Below are 25093 nucleotides of genomic sequence, written 5' to 3' on the forward strand. Positions count from 1 at the left end.
CCCCCCCCAGCTACAATTAAGCATGGATATATTTAGATATAGATATATACATACATATACATATATAAACACACACATATATACACATACACATATACATACATACATACATATATTCTTTCCCTGACAAATTCTACTCCTGATCTTTGTTTTATGTTTGTGTATATCCCTTATTTCCTATCCCTCCTGACTCCTTTACTTCACTTCTATTTGCTGCCTTGCCCTCCTATTACTTAACTTATCCCCCCACCAGGATCCCTCCCTTATTCTCCCATTTCTATAACTCTAAACCTCCTTTTTATTCCCACCTTTGACCTAAAAGAACCCTCCCTTATCTTCTCATTCCTACTGATCTAAACATCCTTTTATATCCTCCTTACCCAGTTCCCTCACCCTTCCCTCCAGAGATCACTCCCTTGTCCTCTTCTTCCTCCCTCTCCCCTTAGCGTTTTATTTCTTTCTGAATTTAGAAGACTTCTATACTCTTCTAGATATAGATGTATTGTTCCCTCTTGAGCACCTTCCTGATGAAAGGAGGTTTCTAGAACTAACAGCCCTCCTCCCCCACCTAATTCCTTGGTGTTGCTTCTTCCTATCATACCTCATTTGTATGAGATAATTATTCATTTTAGCTGTTCCTAAACAGTTTTACTTTTTTATTTATTTTATTTTTATTTTAACAGTTTCACTTTTTAAAGTCATATCATACTCAGGTATGCCCCAGTCTTTATTATGAACTACCCAATTACTTATAACAATCTTAGACATATGTTTTACATTTTACATACATAAAAGGCAAACAGTCTATCCTTATTGAGTCTCTTATAATTAGCCTTTAGCATGTGCCTTATATTTCTCTTGGCACTTATATGTCAAATCTTCTATTATGTTCAGGTATTTTTTTTTAAACAAAGTCCCAAAAGTCTGATAATTCATTAAATGTCCTTTTTTTAATTCAGAATTATGCTTAGCTTTGCTGGCTATGATATTTTTGGCTGGAACCCCAGTTCTTTTGCTCTTCAATATATCATATTCCAAGACCCATGGTTGCCACTGCTAGGTCTTGTGTGATTCTAATTGTGGCACCACCATATCTAAAATTTTCTTTCTGGTTTCTTTTTTTGGGAAGTGGGGAAAGCATGGCAATTGATGTTTAGTGACTTGCCCAACATCACACAGCTAGTAAGTGTTAAGTGTCTGAAGTCACATTTGAACTTAGGTCCTCCTGACTCCAGGACCACTGCTCTATTCACCGCACCACCTAGTTGCCCCTTAATTTTTTTTCTTGTTGCTCACAATATTTTAACCTTGATTTGGGGATTTCAGATTTTGACTATAATATTCCTGCAGGTTTTCCTCATAGGATCTCTTTTAGGTGGTGATAGGTGGATTTTTTTTTCCTATTTCTACTTTCCCCTCTTATTCTAATGTGCGAGGACCATATTCTTTAATTATTTCTTGTATTTTTATATCAAGATTCTTTTTTTTTTTTTGATCATTGCTTTCAGGTAAAACAAAACCTTTGCAACAAATGTGCAGAGTTTGAGCAAAGTTAATTTTCACATTGGTCATATCCAAAACTTATATGTCTCAGTCTGCACCAACAGCCCCTAACCTCTCTGTCAGGAAGTAGATAGCATCATCAGTACTCTGAGTCTCAGTTTCCTCATTTATTTCCTTTTTTTCCAAATAATATTTTATTTTTTCTTAATTACTTGCAAAAACAATTTTTAATATTTGTTACTTAAAAAAGTTTTGAGTTCCAAAGTAGTTTCCCTATTTTTAAATAGAATGGGTTATGTTAGATGACTTCTGAATTACTTTCCTTCTTCCAAATTTATAATTCCATAATTTTATATAATAATTTCTCCCAAACAGAGATATTGAATACTAAATATAGATGTGCTCAGTGTTTTTGCTCATATTACTTTCTTTTCCATTCTTAATTCCCCTGGAAAGAAAATACTAAAGATCTTTGAAAAGGTCCATCCCTTAAATCATGACCTAACCCAGAATCAGAAATATATGTTCTCCACTATCTCTTCTTGTTTTAAATCTGTGAATTTATTCTCTTCAGTTTAAGACAAGGGTTCCTAACTACTATTTGTGTTCTAGAACCTCTGGAGGTCTGGGGAAGCCTATGGATATCTTCTTAGATTATTGTTTTTAAAGGCATAAAATATAATACATAGGATTATGAAGGAAACCAATTAAATTGAAATAATTGTTTAAAAAAGTTCTCAAAATCCATGTTAAGAGCCCTTTGTCTAAGGTAAGTGGAATATGTATAATCATCATATTCGATAATTTGATGGAACAAAGTGATGTCTTTATTTTGGTGTGACTGCTCTGTTTTTCTTATCTCTGTCTTTTTAAATGAGTCGAGTAATGAATTTTGATATACTTAAAAGGATTCTTAACTTATATTTTCTGGTCCAGTCTCTAATCTTGAAACCATATGGAACATTGCGTATTAGAGTTATTTATATTTGTCTCTTATCTCTCTTTTAAATGCTAAGCTGATTCTCAGCAAAACAATGATCCAAGACAATTCCAAAGGACTCATAATGGAAAATGCTATCCATTTCTGGAGAAAGAACTGATGGAGTCTGAATGCAGATTGAAACATACTATTTTCACTATATTTTAAAAAATCTTTTTGTCTGTTTCTTCTTTTGCAACATGACTAGTATGGAAATATATTTTACATGATTGCACATATATAACCTATATCAAATTGCTTAGGGAAGAAGATAAATGATGGAGGGAGAGAGAAAATTTGGAACTCAAAATAAAAAAAGTGAATGTTAAAATTTTTCTTTACATGTGATTGGAAAAAAAACTATTAAGAAAAAAAATCTCTAAGCTTCATGAAGGCAGCCAGCCATTATGTCTTATTTAATCTTTCTTCTATCTCACAGTACTCTAAACCCAGTAGGTACTTAATAAGTGTGTTAAATGTTGGGTCAATTAGGTGACTGAAAATATTTTCCAAGTGAATATATCTTCTGAATTTGTAACATATATTATGTAATATGATTCATGTACGAATCATGAATGGATTTTGAGCTGGAAGGAACCTCTTAGGTCATCTAGTCCAGTCGCTCCAGATTCTCACAGATAGTAAGCATCAGAGATGGGCTTTGAGCTCAGGTCTTTTAAATCCATAGCTCATGAGGTTTCAATGAAATTTAGGCTACTAGGAGGTTACAGAAATAAATGTTTGCATTAATTTAGGGAACAAAGTCACAGAACCTTAATGTCAAAGTTTGTCCTCAGCTTCCCCTCAGACAATATCCTTCAAGGATAGACAATTGAGGTCAGGAATAAAAGATCAGATATGTAGCTCTGGGACAAAATCTGTAGAACACATTTTTGCTTGGGTAGCTCTCCCTTGGGTGGACCCTATTCTCTGACTCTCAAGAACCACATGACTGAACTGTTGTCTACACAAAACTCCAAAGGAAAACCAGACATGTCACATGAGCTCCTGACTGATTGTCCTTCTTAGGAGTAGAGAAGTCTGGGTCCCATACAACACTAGAGAAGATAGGAGGGGCAAACCTTGGAGCATCATAGCTGAAGCTCTTTAAATTTCTCAAAAAAAAAAATTCCAAGGAGGGAGAGCACTAGCAATTGTAGGCACCAGAAAAAGCTTCATGCAGAAGATGGTGTGGGAGCTGTATCTTGAGGGAAAAGAGGAATTTTTTGAGTAAGAAAAATGATTTTACTATTATATTAATAACCAATGATTAATTTGTAACCCAGGCTTTTCTCCTTTGTTTCCTCAACTCAGGTCCAGCCCCTGTAAAAAGTCTATCTCTGAAGGTCATGACTGATTGATGAGATTGTCCTAGCCCTTAAGGTACATGCTCTTCAATCTTGTGTAGGACCCCAACCAACTAGGAGACCTTACTTCTGTTAAAAGTATAAACAGAATCCAGTCTTGGTGAGTCCTCAACCCAAAGGAAATGATCCTCTGTCTTTGTATCCTTCCATTAGAGCTCAGTTCATGAAGGAGAAAATCAATCAGAATGGTATGAATGGAGATGGATTCTCTTGTCCAGATTGTTGGAGGTGTCCAAGTCTCATGATCAAGCCAAGTTCTCTGCAGTACAAGCTCTAGACTACCTCCTCATTAAATGTCCACCAGTCAGGGTTGAGTTTCAGTTGTCAGGGACATTCTATTTCACAAAGTTAATTAAAGCATTCAGTGTCTCCACTGGGTCTCTTTGGTTGCCAAGAGAAACTACTAACCATCAATTTATTGATTATCAGCTAGACCAGGGATGGGGAACCTATAGCCTTGAGGCCACATGTGGTCCTCTAGGTTGTTAAGTGAAACCCTTTGACTAAATACAATCTTTACAGAACAAATCTCCTTAATAAAAGGATTCATTCTCTAAAACTTGGACTGTCAAAAGACCACACCCAAGGATCTAGAAGGCCACATGAGACCTTGAGGCTGCAGGTTCCCCACTCCTGAACTAGCCCAATTGATAAATTGATTATTAATTGCACAGGATGGGGGTGGAGTCAAGATGGCAGAGTAGAAACAGGACTTCCGTGGGGCTCCTGCTCCTACCTCCTCCAATTCATGTAAAAAGTGACTCTAAACAAATTTTGGAGCTACAGAACTCACAAAATGACACAGAGAAACTAACCTCCCACTGAAGACAGTCTGGCAGGCTGGCAGGAAGGGGCCAGTGCAGCGTTCTGGTTGTTGAGCCCAGCCCCGAGATCTGGAGGTTTTAGCCTCAGGGAAGCCACAACCAGCTGCCAGCTGGAGAAACTTCAGATCACCAGCAGCTGTGGTGGTTTCCAGAATTAGCAACCCATAGATGCTAAGGACAAAGTGAGAGGTCAGTGCAGTGTGGACTTTGGGACCTGGGAGTTTGGGAGAGAAGTCCAGCCTTTGTCCCTGGGGCAAGAAGTGGCTGAGGAATGGCTGCTTCAGAGCTCCTGGCCTGCAGATTGTAGGGGGACCAAGCGTCCAATCTGAGGAATAATTGCTGTTGCTTTAACCTGCTTAGATCTGGATCACTGTCTGGGGTGGAGGTCCTAGGGTTCATGGCCAATGTCCCTGAGCATGTGGAGGCTTCAGAGAGGGCAGCCAACTAATACCTCTAGCAGCTGAGAAAACCCCAGTAATTGGGACAAAGCTCCACCCTCTGGTAGAAGAGTTCTGCTGTGACAAAAAGCTCAAAAGTCAAGTAATTGAGTGGCAACATAAGCAAGCGAGGGAAGCAAGGCAAGCACAGTGGTCCAACTTTGGATTCCTTTTTTGGGGACAAAAAGAATTGGGGCATGGAACAGGAGGAAGACAGTGAAGTCAAAACTCTTGCACCAAAAGCTTCCAACAAAAGAATAAGCTGCTTACAGGCCATAGAGGAGCTTAAGAAGGATTTTGAAAACCAAATAAGAGTAGTGGAGGAAAAATTGGGAAGAGAAATGAGAATGATGCAAGAAAAGTATGAAATGGGAGTCAACAACCTGACTTAAGTAAATAACACCTTAAAAATAGATTCAGATGGCAAAAGAGGCTCAAAAAGCCAAATGAGGAGAAGAATGCTTTAAAAAGCCAAATTTGCCAGATGGAAAAAGAATCTCAAAAGCTCACTGAAGAGAATCATTCATTCAGAATTAGATTGGAGAAAATGGAAGCTAGTGACTATGAGAAATCAAGATACTATTAAATAGATCCAAACAAATGAAAAAAAATAGAAGATAATGTGAAATATCTCATTGGGAAAACCACTGACCTGGAAAATAGATCCAGGAGAGATAATTTAAAAATTACTGGACTACCTGGAAGCCATGATCAAAAAAAGAACCTAGAAATCATCCTTCAAGAAATTTTCAAGGAAAATTGCCCTGATGTTTTAGAACCAGAGGGCAAAATAGAGGTTGAAAGAACCCACTGATCACCTCCTGAAAAAAGATCCCCAAAAGAAAACTCCTAGGAGTATTATAGCCAGGTTCTGGAGTTCCTAGATCAAGGAGAAAAATATTACAAGCAGCCAGGAAGAAACAATTTTAATACTATGGAAACAGAATCAGGATAACACAGGATCTGGCAGCTTCTACACTGAGGGATTGAAGGGCTTGGAATATGATATTCTGGAGGTCAAAGGAGCTGGGATTAAAACCAAGAATCACCTTCCCAGCAAAACTGAGTATCATGTTTCAGGGGAAAATATGGTCATTCAATGGAATAGAGGACTTTCAAGCATTCTTGATGAAAAAACCAGAGTTGAATAGAAAATTGACATTCAGATACAAGAAGCAAGAGAAGCATGAGAAGGTAAACAGGGAAAAGAAATCATAAGGAACTTATCAAAGTTGAACTATTTACATTCCTACATGGAAAAACAATAATTGTAATTTATGAAACTTTCTTTAGTATGAGAAGAGTTGAAGGGAATAGAAATGTGTATATATACATATACATATACACATATATGTCTATATAGGAGGGTATATGGGCATATGAATACATATGTCAGTGCATGTATATATGTGTACATAGGTATACATAGAGGGCACAAAACCAAATGAATAGGAAGGGATGATACTTAAAAGGTGAATTGAGAGGTGAGAGAGGAATATAATGAGAGGAGATGGGGAGAGACAGAATGGATTAAATTATCTCATATAGAAGAGGCAAGGGAAAACTGTTACAATGGAGGGGAAGAACAGGAAGATAAAAGGGAATGAGTCAACCTTATTCTTATTGAATTGGGCTTAGTGAGGGAATGACATACACACTAAATAGGGTATCTCACCCTAAAGGAGAGTAGGCGGAAGCGGAAGAGAGGGGGAATGATGGAAGGGAGGGCAGGCTGGGGGAGGGGAGGGAAGTTGGAAGCACCCACTTTTGAAAAGGGACAGGATCAAAGTAGAGAATATAACTAGTGGGGGGTGGGATAGGATGGAGGGAAATATAGTTAGTCTTTCACAATATATCCACTATGGAAATCTTTTGCATAGTTACACATGTACAACCTATATTGAATTGCTTATCTTCCCAGTAAGGGTGGGTGATGAGGGAGGTAAGGAAAGAATCTGGAATTCAAAGGTTTAAAATCAATTGTTTAAAATTTATTATTATTATTATTATTATTTTACATGTAACTGGGAAATAAGATATACAGGCACTGGGGCATGGAGATTCACCATACCCCACTGGAAAGTTGGAGGGGGGATAGGGAAAGATATAGGAGAGAGCAGATTGGGGGAGGGGATATTCAGTGGGCTCGCTGTTTTGGGGTGGTGGGTAGGGGAAAAATGGGGAGAAAGTTTGTAACTCAAAATCTTGTGGAAATGAATGCTGTAAACCAAAAAATAAAAAAAAATTTGCGTAGGAACTTTGTCTCTTGGGTTTTTCATTCATTGGTCCAAGTGATGAGAGAGTGCATTCTAGACATGGAATATGACCAAAGCAAATGCACAACAAATAGCGTGTCATTTGAAGAATAGAGAGAAGGCCTCTTTGGCTGGATCCCAGAGAGTGAGAAGAGGAATAATGTTGAGTGGAACTAGGAAGATAGATTAGGGTCATTTGTGGAGGGTTTCAAAAGCTGAGCAGAAGAGTTATGGTTTTTCTGAGAGGAAATTGGGAACCATTAGAGTTTATTGACTAGGGGAGTGATGTGGTCATATCTCTGTTTAAGGAAAATCATTTTGGTAAGGATGGATAGAAATGATAAGAGACTCGAGAAAGGAGACAAACTAGGAGGCCTAAGTCTTTCTCAGTCCATAGAGGGGCACATTGATTCTTCAAAGGCCTTCAGTATCATCAGAAGTTTTCTCTTATGTCAAACCGAAATTTGCATCGTTGCAATTTCTACCCAATGTTTCAAGTTCTACCTTCTGGGTCCAAAGAACATAATTCTGATTCTTTTCCCAGGTGACAATTCTTCAGATACTTGAAAGCCTTGAAGACTTTTCTCTCCGGCAAAACATCCCCAGTTCCTTCAACCAATCTTAAAAGACATGAATTCAAAATTTGTGTTATTTGGCCCTAGAACATGGTGGGAAGAATTTGCAAATTTACATTTGACATAAGGAAGAAAAAACTTCCAAAGGTAGAATTGCCTACCTCAGGAGGTGATAATGATAAATATAAAAATGTTGTTTAGTTGTTTTTCCGTCTGACTCTTTTTGACTTTACTTGGGGTTTTCTTGGCAAGTATACTGGAGTGGTTTGCCATTTCCTTCTCCAGCAAACAGAATGGCTGACATTTTTATAGTGTTTTCAGGGTTTAACTCATTTTATCATCATAACAACTCTGTGCACTAATTCTGTCATTATCCTCTTTTTAGAGATAGGAAAAATGAAGTTTAGAGAAATTAAATGACTTGTCCAGATCTGATATCTGTAAGTATCTAAAGGAAGGATTTAAACTCAGGTTTTGTTTTGTTTTTTTACTTCAAGGCCAATGTTCTTTCCACTACAAAGCACTTCCTCCAATAGTTTATGATTACACCAAGAGTCTGGATCTGAGCAAGTAAGAAATGCTTGTGTGAACAGATATGTATGTGCATGTGCACATGTGTGTAGTGTGTTTGTGAACATGTGAATATGGATTATGTTTTTGAATGCTTAGCAAACAATAAAATACACCTGATATCAAAACAATCCTGAAAAAAAGGTAATATTTCTTTGTTGAATTGGACAGTTCATCAGGATCTTGCTGTATCTGTGACTCATTGATAGGAACACTTTGTGCCTAACAGTAATAACTAATATTGATTTTTTACCTCATGGTTTACAAAATGCTTTTCTTGCAGCATCTCATTTACGCTATAACAGATGTTTCTACTGTGGTTTGAAGACTCTCATTAGGTGCTTTTCTTCTGTCCTGAATGGCCCTAGGTATCTCTATCAGAATTCTTAGGAGCTGAAGACCAATTAATTATGGCTAAGTCATGATTAATGTGAATGAAGAATCCTGTGAAGTGCCTACATGTATTCAGATTTGGGCTGTTAGAAGTTATATTTCTTGTTGTTTGGTCGTTCATTTGTGTCTGACTCTTTGTGACCCATGGACCATAGCATGCCAACACAAAAATCTTGGCAAAGATACAGGAGTGATTTTTCATTTCCTTCTCCAGTGGATTAAGGCAAACACAGTTTAAGTGACTTGCCCAGAGTCCCACAGCTGGTAAACATCTGAGACCAGATTTGAACTTAGGTCTTTCTGACTCCAGACCCAGAACTCTATCCACTGAGTCATCTAGGTTTCTCTACAATTGAATCTAGAACATTGTAAATGTTTTTGTTGAATGTATCACATATTAAAAAAAAACACATATTCTTCTTGTAACCTCTTTCCTTGATTTAAGTATCCAGTTAAATTTGTGTAAGTAAAATAACAATAATAACAATAGCTAGCATTTATATAGTATTTTAAAGTATTGTATATGTCTTATCTCATTTAGTCCTCACAACAATCCTTTGAAGTAGGTGCTATTATTTTGTCATCTAACAGTGAGGAAAATGAGGCACAGAAGAAGTTAAGAGACTTGCCCAGGGTCAAACAGCTATATGTCTAAGGTACTCAACAAATGCCTACTATATAGCAGATACTGCTTAGTGCTGAGCTTACAAAGACAAAATGAAATAATCCCTTATCCCAAGGAACTTACATTTTGTCAAGAGAGGCAACATGTTTATAAATTAGAATAGAGTATATAAAAGAATAAATATGAAGTTATTTTGTGAGCTAGATGTACTAGCTCAGAGCTGGGAGAAGGGTGGAATCAGGAAAAGCACTTCGTGTAGTAGATGGTATATGAGGGGATCTTGAGGAAAAAAAAGGGATTCCAAGGTAAGGAGCACATTTCAGGCATGGGAGAAGCCAGTACAAAGGAATCAAATTGGGAAATGTATTATTGTGAGTGAAGAATAACTAGAAGACCAATTTGGCTAAGCCCTGTAGAGTGCAGAAAGGAGTATACATACATACATACATATATATATATATACACACACGCATCCATATAGTACCTACTATGTGCTAGGCACTGTGATAAGCACTTTACAAATACTCTCATTTTATCTTTTGAAGAGGAAGATGCTGTCATTATCTCCATTTTATTACTGAGAAAACAGAAGCAAATAGATTAAGTGACTTGGCCAGTATCACACAGCTAGTAAGTGTCTGAGGCTAGATTTGAACTCAGGTCTTCTTGACAGGGAACTAGTCCAGCTCTCTGTTGATTGTATTATCTATCTGCCTACTGACTATTTGCAATGATCTCTGTCTTGATGAGATTTGTTTGGGACTATAATGAATCCCTATTCCCAAGCTATTATATTCAGTAATAGCTTCAATTGTCAATGTGGCCATCAGGCTCACTGAATTCAATTCAACAGGCATTTATTCAACACTGTATTTTTACCTGACAGTGAGTTAGTTAGGTGTGGGGTGAACAAAGATAAAAACATAAAAGTTCCTAATCTGAAAGAGCTTACACTTTCCTGGAAGAATACACAGCACGCCTCTCTTGGAGAATAGTTAGTCTGAAAAAGGTCTGGGGGTTTTAGTGGATTTAAAACTCAGGTAACAGAATGAGAGAGAAGCTAAAATGTGATTTTAGGTTGCATTGAGAGTCAATGGAGACAGGATTAGGTATATAATTATTCCATTATATTTTATCCTGGATACCTCTGGAATATCGGACCCAGTTATTTCAAGCAAGTGCCACATTTTAGCAAGGGCTGTGATAAGCTGAATTAGCTTTGAAAAAGTTCTTCCAGGACAGGTCAACTACATGAGGACTGGTTGAAGGAATTGTAGGTGTTTAGCCAGGAAAACAAAAGGCTTGGAAGGATACAAGAATTGCTTCCATAGATTCGAAGGGTATCATTGGGGAAGAGGGATTAGATTTGCTTTGCTTGGGACAAAATGATAGAACTTGTAGTAAATACTTGAAAGGAGGAAAATTCAGCCTTGATGTAAGCAAAATCTCCTTAAAAGTTAGAAAAATGGGATGGGCTTCCTTGGATGAGAGTATGTTCTTTTCACTTGAAAAAAAAAGCTGTGTGACCACTAGTTGGATATCTTGCAGGGAGAATCATTTTTCTAGTAAAAGTTGAATTAGAATGACTCTGAGATCCCTTTCAATTCTAAAAATTTATGATTCTATGCAAAGATGTGGAGATCAGAAATGGAAGGTTGAATTTAGAGAATGTCTGAATACTCCAGTTTGTCTGGATTGTAGACTCTTGGGAAGGAGAGTAATATGAGATAAGACTGGAAAATCAGATAGGTGTCAGACTGTTAATTTTTAGATTATGACTACCAGAAAAGATCACAAATCTGGTGTCTGTCTACATCTATCTAACCATCCATCCTCTCTCTCTCTCTCTCTCTCTCTCTCTCTCTCTCTCTCTCTCTCTCCATTCACTTATGTCTCTCTGTCCCTCTCTGGCTTTGTCTTTCTATCTCTGATTTTGAGCTTTGTTATATGTTGCTTTAAAAAGCTTCTTTGATGAATTTTATGCTAATGCTGCTAATGAACTCTCATATAATCTTAGAATCTTAAAATTGCAAGAGAGCTTGGATGTCACCCTGCTCAATCTCTAGTTAAAGCAATGAATCCCAAACAAGTAATATAATGTACTTATTTCATATTTTAGAAAGACCTTTCATTGCATCACTGTAGGCACTTCCTCCATCAAGGCAGATCGTATGATTATATAGAGAGTTTTGATGAGCTGGAGTGACCCCTCCTACTCCTACCCCAACATCATTACTTAGAGTGGATATACATCTCTGCTGATGTTGGCTGTTCTTCATTTGACAGACACAAACAATTGTTGGACCTGGACTTGAAACTTTCCTGTTTGGTAGAACTTGCCAGAGCTTATATTCTGCTATTGTAGCCTTTGAGAACCCAGGTTCACCTCCATGACGTGTTAGTCCATCATAGAAGGAATTTGGTGGAGGAACTTTAGTCATTAAATATTAGGGAAACCCTCCCAAACTTGGCACATAAAAATAGAAAAAAAACCCTTGGTTTTTAGGAGGAATTTGTTATGGACTATTTCATATAGGTAGTTAAAAAGGGGTAGATGAGTTTTCATAAGAACAAACTTTGGCAGAGTGCCTGGAATTTTGCAACACCCTTCTTGGCAAAAATTAATGTGGAGACCATGTAGGGACCACCTGATGGTCCACATGGAAGATTAAGCTGAGGAATGGTTTTTTTTAAAGCAATAGGGGTTAAGTAACTTGCTCAAGGTTACAGGGCCAGTTATTTCTGGGTGTGGTGCTAAGTATCTGAGCCCGGATTCGATCCCCAGGTCATCCCGACACTGGGGTTGGTGCTCTTACTCTCTGAGCGACCTGGCCGCCCCCTGAGGAATGGTTTTAGTGAGAACAGTTCAAAATGGGAAAATTAATTTAGAGATGAGGAACCCTTTGACTATGACCATGTAAAGCAGGTGTCCAAGTTTCCTGATCTATAAAATGCCAGGATTGGCAATTGCGATCTCTAACATCCTTTCTAATACTAACAATCAATGATAATGTCATGGTGTAAATGAAAGATTTGGGTGCAGGTTTGTTGGGGAAGAAGAAGAGATCAGGGAGGTCCTAAATATCTGAAGGAAGGAACTGGGTACCACTGAGGGAAGGGGTATAGAGAGGGGCTCCAAAAACCACTTTTTTTTTTTCACCATTTGACAACCCACTCTATATTGATTCCCTTGATATTCTTCACCTTTTGTTCCTCCAGATAAATTTTGTCATTATTTTTACTGGCTTGATGAGATAATTATTAATTTAATTATAATTGTAATTTTTTTTTATCATATTGACTTGACCTACCAATGAACAATTAATATATTTCCAATTGTTCAGATCTGACTTTATTTTGTGAAAAGTGTTTTGTAATTGTGTTCATAGAATTCCTGAGTTTATCTTGGCAAGTAGACTCCCAAGTATTTTATATTGTCTACAATTATTTTAAATGGAATTTCTCTTTCTGTCTTTTGCTTCTGGACTTTGCTGATAATGTACAGAAATGCTGACAATTTGTGTGGGGTTTATATCCTGCAACTTTGCTAATGCTGTTAATTATTTCAGCTAGTTATTTAGTTGATTCTCTAGGATTCTCTGTATGCTATCATATCATCTATGAAGAGTGATGGTTTTGTTTCCTCATTGACTATTCTGTTTCTTTTCTTGCTATAGCTAGTCTTTCTTGAACATTATTGAATAACAGTAATGATAATGGACATCCTTGCTTTACCCTATCTTATTGGGCAGGCTTCTAGCATATACCCATTACAGATAATACTTGCTGATGGTTTTGCATAGATACTAATTATTTTGAAGAAAGTTCCATTTATTCCAACATATTCTAGTGTTCTTTTTTAAAAAGCAATTGGGGTTAAGTAATTTGTTCAAGGTTACACGGCCAGGTGTTTCTGGGTGGGTGCTAAGTGTCTGAGCCCAGATTCGATCCCCAGGTTATCCCAACACTGGGGCCAGTGCTCTTACTCGCTGTGCTACCTGGCCGCCCCTATTCTAGTGTTCTTAATAGGAATGGGTGTTGCATTTTGTCAAAAGCTTTTTATTCATCTATTGAAATAGTCTCACGATTTTTTGGGTTTTGTTATTGATATGGTCAATTATGCTGATAAGTTTTCCTAATATTGAATCAGTCCTGCATTCCTGATATAAATACCACCTGGTTATAGGGTATGATCTTAGTGATATAATGTTGTAATCTCTTTGATAGTATTTAAAATTTTTGCATCAGTATTTATTAGGGAAATTGGTCTATAGTTTTCTTTCTCTGTTTTTTGTTCTTCTTGGTTTAGATATCAGCACCATATTTGTGTCATAAAAGGAAAAGAATTCCTTCCTTGCCTATTTTTCCAAATAGTTTACATAGTATTGGGATTAATCTTTAAATGTTCAGTATAATTCACTTGTGAATCCATCTGGTTCTGGAGATATTTTTTTTAGGTAGTTCATTAATGACTTATTGAACGTCCTTTTTCTAAGATAGCATTATTTAAGTATTCTATTTCTTCTATTAATCTTGGCAATTTATATTTTTGTAAATATTAATTCATTTCACTTAGATGGTCAGATTCATTGGCATATAGTTGGGTATAATGTTCCTAATAGTTGCTTTAATTTCCTCTTTATTGGTGGTGAATTCATCATTTTCATTTTTTTTTTGATCCTGGTAATTTGGGTTTCTTCTTTCTTAAATCCAATTAACCAATAGTTTATCTATTTTATTAGTTTTTTTCAAAGCCTAGATCCTAGTTTTAGTTATTATTTTAGTAATTTTTTTTACTTTCAATTTTATTAATCTCTCCTTTGATTTTCAGGATTTCCAATTTGATGTTTAACTAGGGATTTTTAATTTATTCTTTTTCTAGTTTTTTTTTAGATGCATGCCCAATTCATTGATCATTCTTTTTTGATTTTATTGATGTAAACATTTAAAGATGTAAAATTCCCCTAAGTAGGCTGGCCAGGTGGCTCAGCGAGTAAGAGCACCGGCTCCAGTGTTGGGATGACCTGGAGATCGAATCCCGGGCTCAGACACTCAGTATTACACCCAGAAATAACTGGCCGTGTTACCTTGAGCAAGTTACTTAATCCCAATTGCTTTAAAAAAAATTCTCCTAAGTATTGCTTTGATCATATCTCATAAATTTTGGTATGTTGTCTCATTTTTGTCATTCTCTTTAATGAAATTATTATTTCTATGATTTGTTCTTTGATCCACTCTTTGGGAGTAGATTATTTAGTTTCCAACTAATTTTTAATCTATGTTTCCATGGCCCTTTATTGAATATACTTTTTTTTATTGCACTATGACCTGAAAAGTATGCATTTAAAACCAGAAGGGTTTTCTACATTTGATTGTGAAGTTCTTATGCCCTAATACTTGGTCAATTTTTGTATAGGTGCCATGTACCGCTAAGAAAAAGGTATATTCCCTTTTATTCCCATTCAATTTTCTCCAGAAGTCTATAATATTTAACTTATCTAAAATTCTATTCATTTCCTTTTTTTGTTTACTTTATGGTTAGATTTATCTAGTTTTGAGAGGAGAAAATTAAGATCCCTCACTAGTATAGTTTTATTGTCTATTTCTTCCTCTAACTCATGTAACTTTTCCTTTAAGAATTTGGATGCATATCATTTAGTGCATATATTTAGTATTGATATTATTTCATTGTCTATGGTACCTTTTTAGCAAGATATAGTTTCCTTCCTTATCTCTTTTAATTAGATCTATTTTTGCTTTTGCTTTGTCTGAGATTGGGATTGCTACCCCTGCTTTTTTTTACTTCAACTGAAGCATAATATATTTTGCTCCAGCCTTTTACTTTCACTCTGTATGTATCTCTGTGCTTCAAATGTGTTTCTTGTAAACAATATATTGCAGGATTATGGTTTTTAATCCATTCTGCTATCTGCTTCCATTTTATGAGAGAGTTTATTCCATTTACATCCACAGTTATGATTGCTTACTGTTTATTTCCCTCTATCCTGCTTTTCACCATGGTTTATCTTTGTTTCCCCTCTCTTTCTCTTCTTTCTCCCTGTCTCTCCTTAACAGTGTTTTGCTTCTGACCACCACCTCCCCCAATCTGCCCTCTCTTCAATCAGTACCTCTTTCAGTTATCCTCCTTCCCCTCTACTTCCCTCTAAGATAAGTTAGATTTTTATACCCAACTGAATGTATGTGTTATTCCCTCTTTGAATCAATTCTGATAAGAGTAAGATTTAAGCATTTCCTGCTATCCCCATCTTCTCCTTTACTGTAAAAACTCTTTTGAACCTCTTTTATGTGAGATTTCCCCCTTTTTCCAGTGCATCCCTTTTCACATTCCTTTGGTTTTATTTTTTGGATACCATCCCATCATAGTCAACTCACATGCATGCCCTCTCTGTAAGTACACTCCTCACTGCCCTAATAAAGGAAAAGTTTTTAGGAATTACAAATATCATTTTTCCATGTAGTATATAAACTCTTTAACCTTTACTGAATCCTTTATTATTTCTCTTTCCTGTTAACCTTATCTCGAGTCCTGTGTTTAAATGTCCTATTTTCTATTCAGCTCTGGTCTTTTCATCACTAAAACCCTCTAATTCATTAAATTTCACTTTTTGTCCTGAAGGATTTTACTCAGTCTTGCTTGGGTAGGTGATTCTTGGTTGCAATGCTAACTCCTTTGCCTTCCGGAATATTTTGTTCCAAATCCTCCAATCTTTTAATGTAGAAACTGTTAAATGTTGTGTTATCTTGATTGTGGCTCTATGATATTTGAATTGTTTCTTTCTGGCTGTTTGCAATATTTTCTCCATGACTTGGGAGCTCTGGAATTTGGCTATATGATTCCTGTGAGTTTTCATTCTGGGATAGCTTTCAGGAGGTGATTGGTGGATTTTTTCAATGCCTATTTTGCCCTCTGGATCTAAGATATCAGGGTAGTTTTCCTTAATAATTTTTTTCTTTTATTTTCTTTCACTTTATTTTTTGTTTGTTTTTTTTTAATGCTTTATTAACTTCTGATTTACATCATTCATTTCTGCCAGATTTTGAGTTACAAATTTTCTCCCCATTTTCCCCTACCCACTGCCCCAAAATAGCAGTCCCACAGGATATCCCCTCCTCCAATCTGCTCTCTCCCATATTTTCTCCCATATCCCTTTCTACTTTTTCCAGTGGATCTCTATGCCTCAGTGCCTGTATATCTTATTTCCCAATTACATGTAAAATGGTATTAATAATAGTATATATATATAAACACTTATATACATATATATATATATTTGAATATTTGATTTTAAAACTTTCAATTCCAGATTCATTCCCTTCTTTCCTTGTCACCCACCCTTACTGGGAAGATACGAAGTTCAGTAAAGGTTGTACATGTGTGGCTAATGCAAAACAATAACATAGTAGATATATTGTAAAAGACTGACTATATTTCCCTCCCTCCTAACCCACCTCCCACTTGTTCTATTCTCTATTTTGATCCTGTCTATTTTCAAAAGTGAGTGCTTCCAACTTCCCTCCCCCCAGCCTACCCTCCCTTCCCTCATCCCCCCTCTCATCCCCTTCCCCCCATTCTCTTGGAGGGTGAGATACCCTATTTAGTGTGTATTTCACTCCCTCCTCAAGCCAAATTCAATGGGAATAAGGTTGACCCATTCCCTTTTGCCTTCCTATTCTTCCCCTCCATTGTAACCATTTTCCCTTGCCTCTTCTGTATGATATAGTTTACCTCAATCTGTCTCTCCCCATCTCCTCTCATTATATTCCCCTCACCTCTTAATTTCACCTTTTAAGTATCATTCCTTCCTGTTAAATTGGTCCTGTGCCCTCTATCTATGTATACCTGTAAACATATATACACACATTCATATGCCCATATACCCTCATATATAGACAAATATATATATATATATATATGTATATATGTATATTTCTAATCCCTTCAACTACTGAGAAAAGTTTCATAAGTTACAATTATTGTTTTTCCATGTAGGAATGTTAATAGTTCAACTTTGATAAGTTCCTTATGATTCCTTTTCCCTGTTTACCTTCTCATGCTTCTCTTGCTTCTTGTATCTGAATGTCAAATTTTCTATTCAACTCTGTTTTTTTCAGCAAGAATGCTTGAAAGTCCTCTATTCCACTGAATGACCATATTTTCCCCTGAAACATGATACTCAGTTTTGCTGGGTAGGTTACTCTTGGTTTTAATCCCAGCTCCTTTGCCCTCCGGAATAGCATATTCCAAGCCCTTTGATCCCTCAGTGTAGAAGCTGCCAGATCCTGGGTTGTCCTGATTGTGTTTCCACAATATTCAAATTGTTTCTTCCTGGCTGCTTGTAATATTCTCTCCTTAATCTGGGAATTCTGGAACCTGGCTATAATATTCCTAGGAATTTTCTTTTTGGGATCTTTTTCAGGAGATGATTGGTGGATTCTTTCAACCTCTATTTTGCCCTCTGGTACTAAAACATCAGGGCAGTTTTCTTTGAAAACTTCCTGGAGGATGATTTCTAGGTTCTTGCTTTGGTTATGGCTTTCAGGTAGTCCAATAATTTTTAAATTATCTCTCCTGGATCTATTTTCCAGGTCAGTGGTTTTTCCATGAGATATTTCACATTGCCTTCTATTCTTTCATTTGTTTAGATCTGTTTAACAGCATCTTGATTTCTCATAAAGTCACTAGCTTCCACTTGCTCCAGTCTAATTCTGAAGCAATGATTCTCCTCATTGAGCCTTTGAGATTCTTTTTCCATCTGGCAAATTCAGTTTTTTAAGGCATTCTTCTCCTCATTGCCTTTTTGAGCCTCCTTTGCCATTTGAGTCATTCTGTTTTTTAAGGTATTATTTTCTTCAGTCAGGCTGTTGACTCTCATTTCATAATTTTCTTGCATTGTTCTCATTTCTCTTCCCAATTTTTCCTCCACTTCTCTTATTTGGTTTTCAAAATCTTTCTTAAGGTCCTCTATGGCCTGTAACCAGCTTGTATTTTCCTTTGAAACTTTTGGTGCAGGAGTTCTGACTTCACTGTTTTCCTCCTCCTGTTCCATGCTTTGCTCCTTTTTGTCCCCAAAATAGGAGTGTATTGTTGGAATCTTCTGTCTGCTTTGTTTCCTTTGCCTGCTCATTTTGACACTCAATTACTTGACTTTTGGGCTTTTTACCACAGTAGGACTCTTCCACCAGACAGGGGAGCTTTCGTCCCAAATGCTGGGGTTTTCTCAGCTGCCAGAGGTATTAGATGGGTGCCCTCTCTGAGGTCTCCACACCCTCTGGCAAGCTGGACACACACCCCAGAACCTCCACCCTAGACTGCAATCCAGATCCAAGCAGGTTAAAGCAAGAGTGATTACGCCTCAGACTGGTGCTTGGTCCCCCTACACTCTGTAGACCAAGAGCTGAAGCCTCCATGTGGGGCTGGCAGGCTGTGCCGGTGTCTCAGCGGCTTTTCACCCTGGGGGTAAAAGCCAGGCACTCCCACTTACTGGTCCCAAAGTCCAGACTGCACTGACCTCTCACTTTGTCCTTTGTGTCTATGTGTTGATAAATCTGGTAACGGCCACAGCTGCTGCTGATCTGAAGTCCCTCTGGCCTGCGGCTGGTCAGGCCCTCCCTGGGTCTAAAGCCTCAGTGTGGGGCTGGGCTAGGTTCCCAGAGCACTGTGCTGGATTCCTGCCGTCCTGCTAGGCTGTCCTCAGCGGGAGGTTAGCTTCTCTGTGTCATTTTGTGGGTTCTGCAGCTCCAAAGTTTGTTTAGAGTCCCCTTTTTACATGGATTGGGGAGGGTGGAAGCCGGAGCCAAGGGAAGGACGTGCTTCTACTCCACCATCTTGGCTCCGCCCCCCCACTTGATAATTTTTTGAAAGATGAATTCTAGGCTTTTTTCTTTATCATGGCTTTCAGATAGTCTGATAATTCTTAAATTCTCTCTCCTCAATCTATTTTCTAGATCAATTGTTTTTCTGATGAGATATCTCACTTTTTTTTCTATTTTTTCATTCGATTTTGTTTTTGTTGTTTTTTGATGTCTAATTGAACCATTAGCTTTTACTTGTCTAATTCTAATTTTTATGGATTTTGTTTTCTTTAGTGAGCTTTTGTATTTATTTTTCCACTTGACCAATTCTACTTTTTAAGGAGTTCTTTCCTTCAGTGAGTTTTTATGTCTCTTCTCCACGTGGCCAATTTGAGTTTTTAAAGAGTTCTCTTCAGTAGGTTTTAGTGCCTCTTTTAGCATTTGGTCTTTTCTGTTTTTTAAAGTGTTATTTTCCTCAAAATTTCTTGTTCTTCCTTTACCTAGCTGTTGACTGTTTCTTGCATAACTTTCATATTTTTATCCCATTTTTCTCTGCCTCTCTTATTTGGTTTTTAAAATCCTTTTTGAGTTTTTCTTTACATTTTTTCTCTGAGACTGCATGTAGCTGCTTTAATCTCATTGTCATCTTCTGAGTTCGTGTCACCATAGCAACTTTCTATGGCCAGGTTATTTTTTAATGTTTGCTTATTTTTCCAGCTTTTTCCTTGACTTTTAATTTTTTATTAACATTGGGCTCAGCTCCTGGGGCGGAGAGGGCACTGTCTCAAATTTAAGTTTTTTTGTACTGTTGTATTCAGAGCTAGTTCTGGGGGTCTCTAAGTGTTCAGTTCTTTCAAGGTAGTGTGATCTAAGAAAAGGTGTGGTCAATTCTCTCCTGGTCTGTGCTCTGGTCTATGAGCAGCTACATGTACTCTTTTCCACCATGGGATTGTGACCAGGGTCCCTGCTCCTGCTAGACCTCCTACCCCTGGAACTATGACAAAGAAGCCACATATTAGCAATGCAACAGAGTCTTGCACCTAGGGCCAGAAAAGAGTTCCTTATGATCTCCTTCTGACCAGTTTTCTGACCCTCTTACCATCTGTGGGCTGAGAGTGCCATGAGCTGCTGCTGTAGCTTCTGGATCAGTCTTCCCCAAGACTTGCTGCTGGTTTCTTGGGGCATGGCCTGCAGTAGTGCAGTCTATTTGGGACTGCGCTCCATTCTCCCTCCTTTCTTGTCAACCGTCCAAGTTGTCTTGGGCTGTAAAATTGTTTCACCCCATTATTTTGTTTTTTCCCACTCTATAATTAATTTTGAGGCATTATTTTACTGTTATGTGAAGAGGAATTTGGGAGAACTCAGATGCCATCTTGGCTCTGTCCCTTACAATACCTTTTTTCAACTATTTTCCCATCAATGGGAATTCATTTTGTTTCCAGGTCTTTACTCCTCCTAAAGCCTCATCAATGATATTTTTCATATGTCTTTTTTTTTTTTGAGGGGGGAAGACAAGGCAATTGGGATTAAGTGTCTTGCCCAAGGTTGCATAGCAAGTAAGTGTGTCAACTGTCTGAGTGTGGATTTGAACTCAGTCCTCCTGACTCCAGGGCCCATGTTCTATTCACTGTGCCATTTAGCTTCTCCTTGTCCTTTTTTTTCCTTCTTAAAGTCTTTGACTTTCTTAGAGAAAATGCCTAACAATAAAATCTTTGGGTCAAAGAGTATGAAAAAATTTGAGACATTTCTCACATAATTCTAAATTTCTTCCTTTTAAAAATGTTTTATTGATGGGGTTTTGTTTTTTTCATTACAAACATTTCCAGATCACTCCCACCTTGTGAGGGTTCTCTTATAATAAAGTAAAACAATTAGGCAAAACTTACAATACAGTGTCCCCATCTGAAATGCATGCAACATTTCACACCTGTAAACCCCTATGCTCTCTATTATTAAACAAGTATTTTTAAATTAATGAAATTTTTTTTCTCTCTCTTCCACTGGAAAAAAAAATCAAATTCCTTATAAAATATGTACAGTCAAACAAATTCCCTAATTGTCCATCTACCAATTTATCCTCATGTAGATATATTGTATATCCATGTATCTTTCTCATTTTTCATCCCTTATCTATCACCTCTCTGTCAGGAAATAAATAGCATTTTTCATTGCTTTCTAAAATTGTTTAATCCATTCATAGCTTCCACTGATTACAGAATAAGGTAATAGGAGAGTCCTAACATAAACTTCTTGTGCCTGTTTTGCTTCCTTCTATACTCCCAGGAGGGCAGTATAGAGTAGCAAAAAGAGTCCTGGATTTGGAATCATAGGACCTAGCTCCAAATTGTGACTTGGCACTTACTATCTACCTGTGTGACATTAACCTCTCTGGATCTGTTTCCTCCATTGTAAAATTAGGTGGTTAGATCAGATGACCTTGAGGGTCTCTTCTATCTCTAAATTTATGTTTATGAATCATCCTCTCTCTCCTCTGAGCCTCAAATTGCTCATCTATCAAATTAAGGCCAAATGGACCACATGATCCTTGGGCTCCTCACAGCTTCAGCCTTCTAAATGTCTATGAGCAGGGCGGCCAGGTAGCACAGAGAGTAAGAGCACCGGCCTCAGTGTCGGGATGACCTGGGGATCGAATCTGGGCTCAGATACTTAGCACCACACCCAGAAATAACTGGCCATGTAACCTTGAGCAAGTTACTTAACCCCAATTGCTTTAAAAAAATAAAAAAAAAATAAATGTCTATGAGCGTATGTGAGGAAATGTTCCCGTCCCTCTTTGCTATAAGGTACTTGCATCTGTACACGAGAAAGGTAGGAATGAGGTTAGACAAGAAGAAGAAATAATGGGGTAAACCAAACTCTGATTTTGTTTTCCCAACTACTCATTTACATGGGAAAGTAGAAGGGACTTAAAGTTTGAAAATTGGGGGACCCTGAATCTCAGGGATGTTTATTAGTTGTTGGGCCATTCTTATAGTCTACCCTCAGGGATTGAAATTGGGAGGCATATGTGATGCTCATTGCAAAGTAGGGTGAATCAGAGGTAACCAAGTCCTTGGATCTGGAAGATGTATCCAAAGAGAACACTGATCCTGAGAACATTAATTAACTGGGAGAATCCTACTCTTTGTTCTAAAGAACTTGGTAGATGAAATCAAGAATAGTCTTCTGGGGAGATGAGATGTGTCAGTTTCCAAGTCCCTGAGGGAATATGAAAAGGGAGGCTTTTTTGATCATTCCAGCACAAACTTTTTTTGCCTTTTCTAAAATATTTGGAGAAAGCTTGAATTTAATTTAAACCAAAAGATCATGGCAGCACCCACTCTTCCCTTGAAGATTCCAGCCAAGTCAGAAAATAAAAGACTAGGAATCTAGCAACACAGCATTTGTCAGAGGCTATGGGGCTAGCAGGGAGCAGCACACTGACACCACTCATCAATATCAGTCAAAGGTCTGAGTTGCTTCTCTCCCAGTGTGCCTAGGGAATATATATTCCCTATGTATTCACCCCCTAATGCATGAACTCCAGCTGCATGTTCCCCATGTATATGTCCTGCCACATGTGTACCATGGTCACAATGTATTCCCTACATGTATGTAGATGATCTCTACTTCTCTAATTGTATCCACTCTTTTCTTTGGTGCTATGCATATATATGGGAAAGTATAGCCCAAGTTAATGGGGGAAGTGTTTTGTTGTTAGAATATTAACTCCTTACAAGTAAGTATAATTTCATTTATTGTATTTATATCCCTGTCAGCCACCACAGAGTCTAGAACAAAGCAAAAACTTAATAAACACTTGTTACTAATTGATTGGTACTTTTTCTTATGCCAAATTTTGGGAGAAGCAGGTAGTCTAGGTTAGTATGAATGCAGAATGTATAAAAAGAAATACAGTTATCCCTTCTACATCAGGGGAATTAAGGGCATAATACCCCTGTGATCTGGAAAATCCATGTAAATTTATTTGACCCTCCCTTCATACCAGAGAAGAAGTCTGAATTATTATGGTATTAAACTAAAATATATTTATATTACACAATACTATACACATATTCTATGAATTTCTGAGTTCCTAAACATTTTTTGTGTTGTTTGCTGGCCTTTGTGGGTCAGCTGCAGCTTCTGCAAAACTCCCCCCAAATTCTCATTTAATTTCTTATGCTGATGTATTAAAACTGCTATGGGGAAAGTTGTGGTGTGGAAAGGATAACTATAATATGATAAGGGTCTAGAAAGTTAGCCAAACTGTGAAAGGCTTTAAATGTCAAACGGAAGAGCTTATATTTTATCCTAGAGATAATAGGGAGCCACTGAAGATTCTTGAAATGAGGAATGACATCATCAGATAGAAGATTTAGGAAGATTATTTTATCACTGAAATAGGGGTGACAATGAGAAGAAAACTAATAAATAAAGCATACCCTAAATCACAACTTTGCCAAGGACAATGGATATTTTGCTTTCTCCCCTGACTTGTTTTTCTCTCTTGTGTTTTAGACAGGAAGCTGAATTTGGAGGATCTCATGCTCAGAATTGGGGCCAGAGGAGCTCCAAGGAGGAATGGGGGAATAAAGTCTGGATTTGCCATCCATTCCAAAGTGGGGCCTCAGGCCCAGAGAATTGGATCATGTCCCATATAAAGAAGATTTGAAAATCCCAGAGGATAAGGATCATCGGAATTATAGTGGCATGAAAATCTGTATCTGGGATGGTGGAATCCTGCCTTGAAGTTTCCAGAGGGGAAATGGAGTTTCAGGAATTTTTTCCCTTAGAAAGAATTCCCTGGAGACTGAGAGGCCCCATACAGGACATTCCCAGCTCCCTTCTTGGCTGAATACAGCATTCCAGACCCTGCAGGATCCTGACACTTCTCATGTGAAAGGAAACCTTTTGATCTTTCTTGGCTCCCAAGAGGAACTGTCTAAGAAGTCATTGCTTCCAAGTACTGCTGTCACTCTAATTAGTAAATTCCCTGGGATGGAGAAGATGGCTGACGTTTCTATGAGGCCCATGCACTCTGGATTTGTCAGATAAATCAGGTCTGAGAAAATAAGGAGAGTTGGGTTATAATTGTTCTCAATGAACAAAAAGCACGACAAGTAGCTGGCACTGTGGGATGGTCTGGTCTTTCCCCAATTTTTTCGACCGTGACATACCAGGACAGAACAAACCATATTGTCCACTCTGGCCAGCCACTTTCTAGTTATGGGTCTGCCCAACTACACCTTATGTGGGGAAAAGAGAAATAGACTAGTAGTCAAAAGATGGCTTCTGGTCTTAGTTGGCCTCAGTTTTGGCATCTGTAAAATCAAGTTGATGGGCTAGATGATTTTTGAGGTTCCTTCTAATTTTAAAATTTGGTGATCCTAAGATAGCATCCATTATCTGTGTTATTAACATGTAAATTTGTAGTCTCACTTTATATACACATTACATAAATATATACATGCACAATGGATAGAGTACTGGGCCTGGGGGGAGGAAGACAGTTAAAATTCAGTCTCAGAAACTAGCTGTGTGACCCTGGGCAAGTCACTTAACCTCTGCCCCAGTGTCCTTGTATGCAAAATAGGGGATGATAATAGCATCTACCTCTTAGGATTGTTGTGTGGATCAAATGAGATAATTTTTGTAAAGAACTTAACAGAGCCTGGCGCACAGTAGGCACTTAATAAATGTTAATTCCCTTCCCCCTTTCTCTCTCTATCCACCAACCTCTTATCAAAAG

General features: G+C 37.6%; 1 long non-coding RNA gene across 3 annotated transcripts in view; it reads left to right on the forward strand.

The window, feature by feature from the left end:
- Window positions 1–25093, forward strand: part of LOC138155859 (uncharacterized) — a 164279-nt gene that overhangs the window by 101836 nt on the left and 37350 nt on the right. Inside the window, exons 3-5 of one of the 3 annotated variants that reach the window (XR_011167011.1) lie at window positions 3797–3949; window positions 8326–8380; window positions 23863–24429. This is a non-coding gene — a long non-coding RNA (uncharacterized lncRNA). Of the gene's footprint in view, window positions 1–3796; window positions 3950–8325; window positions 8381–23862; window positions 24865–25093 lie in introns of those variants that run through there. The other 2 variants (XR_011167009.1, XR_011167010.1) reach the window with 2 other exon arrangements.

This window comes from Petaurus breviceps, unplaced genomic scaffold (genome assembly GCF_028583685.1).
Source record: "Petaurus breviceps papuanus isolate PSGF00001 unplaced genomic scaffold, PetGlider_PUasm1.0 98, whole genome shotgun sequence".
NCBI lineage: Eukaryota > Metazoa > Chordata > Mammalia > Diprotodontia > Petauridae > Petaurus > Petaurus breviceps.